This window comes from Metopolophium dirhodum, chromosome 1, assembly GCF_019925205.1.
Source record: "Metopolophium dirhodum isolate CAU chromosome 1, ASM1992520v1, whole genome shotgun sequence".
Taxonomy (NCBI): Eukaryota; Metazoa; Arthropoda; class Insecta; order Hemiptera; family Aphididae; genus Metopolophium; species Metopolophium dirhodum.
The window spans coordinates 64,579,793-64,586,342 of NC_083560.1; the positions used below are offsets into that span (position 1 = coordinate 64,579,793).

The 6,550-nt window shown below is 41.5% G+C and overlaps 1 pseudogene; it reads right to left on the bottom strand.

Moving 5' to 3' along the window:
- Positions 1 to 2,931: 2,931 nt before the first annotated feature.
- LOC132940745 (uncharacterized) lies at positions 2,932 to 4,058 on the bottom strand (annotated as a pseudogene).
- Between the last annotated feature and the right edge of the window lie 2,492 nt (positions 4,059 to 6,550).

Sequence of the window (6,550 nt, forward strand, 5' to 3'; positions counted from 1 at the left end):
ATATAATATTATGTATTTGATGGGTTACCTTTTTTCTGAACATAACTTCGTACGGAGTTTCTTCAGTAATTTCGGACTTCATCTTATTCATCCAATTTTCCACCATTCCCAACATGTTAGGCCATTTTGTGTGTTGATTGCTGCAGTACGTTCGTAGAATCCTCCCTATTTCCCTGTTATATCGTTCAACCGGATTCGACTGGGGGTGGTATATTGTTGAAAATGATACTGCTATACCAAGTTCTTTCATTTTGTCCCGCCACCTTTTGTTTGCGAATTGTGTGCCGTTGTCTGTTAAAATTGATTCGGGCTTTCCTATGACCTTAATGTAGTCAAGTTCAATTTTATTTATGATTGCTCTTGTCGTTGCTCTTTTTAACGCGTATAGTCGTATATATTTTGAGAATGTGTCCAAAACTGCTAAAATATAGTGTACCCCGCTCCTTCCTGTTGGTCACGGACCCATCAGATCCACCGATATCCTTTCCAGCAGTTTCGTTGGTTTGTGGGCCATGATATTGCCTGTCGCTTTGAAATTAAGTGGTTTGTTCTTCTGACATTCGTTGCAAGTTTTTACAATGTGTGCTATCGTTCTGTTTTTGAATGTACATACGTTGTTCAATATATGGTAAGTTTTGAATCTTCCTGGGTGACCCATCGTTGTATGTGTTTCCCGTATAACTTGGTCCTGAATTTGTTCTGGCATTATTACTCTCCATTGGTCCGTCAATTTGGTTCTAGTGAATGTTATTCCATTTTTTGTTGTTGTATACATTGATTGTTTGTTCCTTATTTTTTGTGTGTATGTGTCTGTTTCTTGTAGTTTGCCAATTATTTTTAGTTTGTCCACTAACTGTTTGCTGTATGTCATTTCTTTAATGGTATTGATTGATATTTTCTTGTTTTTTCGTGTGTCACTTATTCTCGGATATCTTGTTAGTGTGTCGGCTGCTATGTTTAATTTGCCGGGAATGTATTCAATAACTAAATCATATTCCTGTAGTGCCAACGCCCACCTGGTTAATCTTCCACTAGTGAGTCTGCATTTTCTTAGAAATGACAATGCGTGGTGGTCAGTTTGTGCGATGATTTTGTGTCCGATTATATATTGCCTGAACTTTGCGCAACAATACACAATTGCCAGAGCCTCCTGCTCGGTAGTAGTGTAGCGTGTTTCAGCCGGTTTGAGGGTTCTGCTAGCGTACCCTAACGTGTGTCTTTCTCCTTTAATGTCTTGAAATAATTCCCCACCAATCGCTACTGTCGAAGCGTCGGTGTTCAGGTAAAACGGTTGTGAAAAATCAGGGAATGCAATTGTCACCTCTTGTAAGAAAGCCGATTTTGTATCTTCGAACGCCTTTTGATGGTGGTCGTTCCAGACCCAGTTTTTATCCTTTCGTACCAATTCTATCATTGGTTCTATAATATGTGCGAATTTGTCGATAAATCTTCTATAAAAATTTATAAATCCCAGAAAGCTCTGTAATTCTTTCTTACTGCTAGGGACTTTGAAATCTTTTACTGTTTTGATCTTGCTCTCGTCCATTTTGATTCCTTGATTGGAAATTATATGACCAAGGAACATGGCTTCACTTTTAAAAAATTGACACTTATCCAGGTTAACCGTTACATTATGTTCCATAAACTTTACTAACACCTTGTGGATATGTTCGTAGTGTTCTTCTAGTGATGATGATGTTATAAGTATGTCATCGACATATATTGTTACAAACACATGTGTTAAGTGTCCTAGCACTCTGTCCATGGCCTTTTGAAATTCTGCTCCACTTATACACAGTCCAAATGGTAGACGAGTGTACGAGAAATTTCTACCATTGATTAAAAATGAACAAGGAGCTCTACTCTCTTCAGCTAACGGCACCTGCCAATATCCTGACCGTAAATCTAATGTACTAATGTATTTAATATTTTTAAATTTTGCCATGATCATGTCGATTGTCAGTGGTCGTTCGCAATCCATAACGATTTGCTCATTGATTCTTCTCGCGTCCAAGCATAGTCTCACCTCTCCGTTTTTTTTAAACACTGGAACTATTGGGATGGAGTACGGTGATCGTGACCGTTCGATTATTCCCATGCTTAACATTCTTTCCACTTCTTTGTTTACCACCTCTTGTTTGGCGACGGGTATCGGGTAAGGTTTCACACATATTGGCGTGTCGTTTTTTAATCTAATTTTACATTTGTAATTCTTAATTTTACCAGGTTCGTTTCTGAACACAGTTGAAAATTTCTTTAGAATTTTGTCCAAATATTTTTGTTCCAAATGTGAGTGTATGTTGATTTCTCTTGGTTGAATAGGTTCTTTCGATATTCCCGTTTGCACTGTTTTTAGGTGCATAGGTGCTCCATTATTTTTGTTAATGAATGGGATTTTCAATTCGTTTTGTTCGACAGTAATTGTTACTGTTTTGTCTCCAAAATCAACTATTGCTTTGTGTGTTTCGAGAAAATCGTTGCCTATTATTCCTCCCTCGTTTAATGTCGGAACAACGATAAATGGGGTTTGTACTACTGTTTCTTCAGTCGATATTGGAATTAGCAATCGCCTGTTGACCTTGATTGACTTATCTCCAGCCGCGTTATGTATGACCATACCCGTTAATGGTAGTATTGGTGTTGAATTGTCCGACATTAGTATTGCCTTTTCGTATTCGGTGGATATTGCGCTAATTTCAGCCCCCGAGTCGACCAACATTTCGAATTTTTTACCCTGAATATTCACGTGTATGTATGGGCAACCGTTTTTTTCATTGTTTAGTTGGATTTCATACTCTTCGTCCTTCGTTAGTTCATTTGCAGTTATTATAGACGTTTCGTTAATTTTTTCCCTGTGAGGTTGTAGCCTTATGTTTTGTTTGCTGTATGAGATTCGTTGTATGTGTTTTTCGGAATTGATGGGATCAGTAGCTATTGGTCTTCCGTCACCATAGCCTCCCCGTATATGTTTTTTTTATCGTCATCGATATCTACATCTCCCTCTTCAATAGCTGACTCGTTATTCGTGTCATCGCGTGATACAAGACATCTGATTGTTTTTGTACCTATCTTTGACGCAAACTGTGTCTGTCCACTTGTCCCACCCATTGGTTGTCGTGAACCTGGTTGTTGAGCATTATTTTGTTGTGTAGATTTTGCTTGTGCATATCGGCCTGTGACTTGTTGCGGCTGAGCACTATTCGTGTCACCGTGTCGACTAGTAAACGGCTGTGTTTGGTTGTCGTATGTACGACCATACCGACTAGTAAATGGTTGTTTATTAGTTATCACTTGCTGAACGGAGCTATTCTGTTTGTTGTAACTATTTTCTAATTCGCCCAATTTTTCCCATATGATGAGGAATTTTTTTTCTTGCGCTGTCTGTATGTACGCCTGAATGGCTATAGGGAAATGTTTCGTTATTAGGTTAATAGCCTGTGTTTCATCCATTTTTGGAGAGTCCAGGAACTTCAGCTCTGTCATCCAATAATGAAAATGTTCCTGGAAGTTACTGTTTATTGGTTTTTTCCCTGCTTCCGTGCACTTTGTAAAGATGTCCCATTGACGGTCCTCAGAGAAAAAATGTTTCAGAAAAAGTGCCTTAAATATATCTTCGTTTGGTGCCACATCTTTTATCATGGTAAACCAATTTTCAGCTTTTCCTCTCATGCAATTTTCAATTGTAATCATTCGATCAGCCTGGGTGATGTGTTTGTGCAACAAGTACGAGTTCAGGTTTGTCAGGAATTGTTTTGGGTGCTCGTTCGTTTCGCCACTGAAAGTCGGCATTGTTAGTTCAATATTGCTAATTCTCGTACTAGTGTTGTCTCGACTTGCTGTCTTCACCAATTGGATGTCTTTTTACGTTTTGCTGCTTCAATCGTTATTTTTGTATCTGTGTCATTGATTAGTTGTTTAATAGCATTTGTTGCTTCATGTAGCTGCGACTAGACTGCGACTAGACTGTCGTGAGCTGCCTTTTGATCGTCCACAATCGATTGAAGTTGTTGTACCTTTTCTTCCAACTCCTGGATCCGCTCTGTATTGTTTTTTCCCATCTTGGCGAAGTCGTCTGTGTAGCTCCCGGTATCGTGGTCTTCTTACCACTGGTTGGGCGCCAATTGTAACGGAGCCACCGGTGGTGAAACTCCGTCACGCTAAAGAAATTATACTCGGTTGATTTCGAGTAATCAGTGTCTTTATTATTTTACATATATAAATAATGTTATATAAGGTTTGGAGATGATGGTTCACGTCCGCGTGACCGCATGGAATGGTTCACGGGGTTGTGACCACCTTGACAATAAGGGAATGAGTCGGTTACAATCAGGGAAGATCCGGGTAGATACGTCCGGCCCGCTCAAATAAGTGGCGTTGGCTCGTATACCCGGACGGGCAGCGTGGCCTATGCAGGCGCGCTCGGGGGGATTTATCCGTGAGTTCTACGAGTGTTGAACACGGGTCCGGGTTTATGGAATCCCGTGACTCGGATCACTTGGCGTGGCTGAATCCTCCGTGTGTCCGGCGAATCTTCGTAGTCCTCGGTCCCCGTACGGAATGTGAGCGGCAGCGTGGGTCGATTATGCGCGTTCGTATTATTCGTTTCGGTCGTTGTATCTAGTCCTCGGTCCTCGTACAGAATGTGAGCGGCACCGTGGATCGATTATGCGCGTCCGTATTATCCGTATCTAGTCCTCGGTTGGTCGGGGGGCTTCTTGGATCTCGCTGGTCTCGTCGTCGTCTCCTTCCTCAGGTTAGTCGCTCCGGCGTGGCAGTGGGTGTCCTCCGTTTTTCCAGTGACAGCAGCTATGAATTTTGGTTGAGCTTGATGTCTGGAAGATTGGAGAATTACTGGTGACGATCGCTTTGCTTTGCTTTGGGGGGATGGCTAAGCCGTGAAACTATACCAGGCTTTTGCCTCTACTAGTGGATGGATGTTTTAGGAAGGTGGTGTTAAATTTGTTGGTCAACCCATGTCAAAGGGTAGGGTTTGATTCTACGCTTTGTGGTTGGTGGGGTGTGAGATTTCCCTAAGAGTCGGATGTGGGCATGGGTAGAGAAAGAGTTTTTATAGAACATCGATTTAGATTGGCTATGAATAGAATTTTTGATTGACTTGAAATTCGCTGATTTTAGAAGGACCGAATTTTTAACGATAGTGGGCATACGCGTTATGGTGCGTATGCCGATGTTTTGGACGGATTCGATTTGGTTCCATTGAGAGGGTCCTATAAAGGGTGCCCAACTGGTGACGATCTTGCTTTGCTTTGCTTTGAAAGGGATGGCTATGCCGTTTACTATTCCAGGCTTATGCCTCTACTAGTGGATGGAAATTAAGAAGAAATGGTTAGATTTATTGGTCTGCCCAAGAGAGTGGGTAGGGTTTCAATTTACGTTTAGTATTTGGGGGAGGGTGTGTTTTACCTAGAAGTCAGATGTAAGTATGATTCGAGAAAGAATTTTTGTAGAACATTGATTTGGTTTGGGAACGAATGGAGTTTTGAATAGATTTGAAATTTGTCGATTTTAGAAGGACCGAATTTTTAACGATAGTGGGTAAACCCGTTATCGTGCGAATGCCGATGTTTTGAACAGATTCGATACGTCTCCAATGTGAGGGACCGATGAAAGGAGCCCAAGAGGGGCCAGCATATGAAAGAATTGGAGAGACGTAGAGTTTTAGAATATTGAGCTTTGAAGATTTTGGGACAGGGCTAGAACGGTTGAGAATGGGGTAAAGAATTCCGCGGACGCGAGTGGCTTTTTTGGTGATGTCTTGAACGTGTTTGTCGAAGGTGAGTTTGCGTCCTATTGTAACGCCGAGGTATTTGGCATGATTGGACCAAGTCACTGGATGGTTGTCGAGTAGTAGTGGTGGGATGTGAGTAGTATTGGAACGTCCGAAAAGAATACCTATTGTTTTGGTAGGGTTTATTTTGATTTTCCAGCGATGAAACCATGTGGTAGCTAGGTTGAGTTGGTGTTGTAATTGTATGGCTGCGCGTTTCGGGTTTTTGTCGAAAGTAAAGAACATAGTGTCGTCAGCGAATAGTGAGAGGTGAGCTTTAGGAGTTGTTGGTATGTCGTTAATGTAAGTCAAGTAGAGAGTAGGTGAAAGGCAGGATCCTTGAGGGACGCCTGCGAGTATGTGTCTGGTGGACGAGAATGAGTCTTCGATTTTTGTGACAAAAGTGCGGTCGGTGAGAAAGGATTCGATGATTTTAACGATTTCAGTCGAGATGTTGAGTTGGGACAGTTTGTAGAGGAGGCCGACGTGCCAGACCCGGTCGAAGGCTTTTTCCACGTCAAGGAAAATGGAGGCGGTGTTAACGTTTTTGTTAAAGTTCTGACTAAGTTGGTGAGTAAGTTTGGTCAGTTGTAGAGTGGTAGAGTGTTCAGGTCTGAAAGCAAATTGTTCTGGGCGGATTTTGTCTCGAAGATTGGTTTGAAGGTGAGAGAGGATGATTCGTTCGTAAATTTTTGATATTGAGGAGAGTAGAGCGATGGGTCGGTAATTTTCGGGAAGTTTGTGATCTTTACCCGGCTTAGG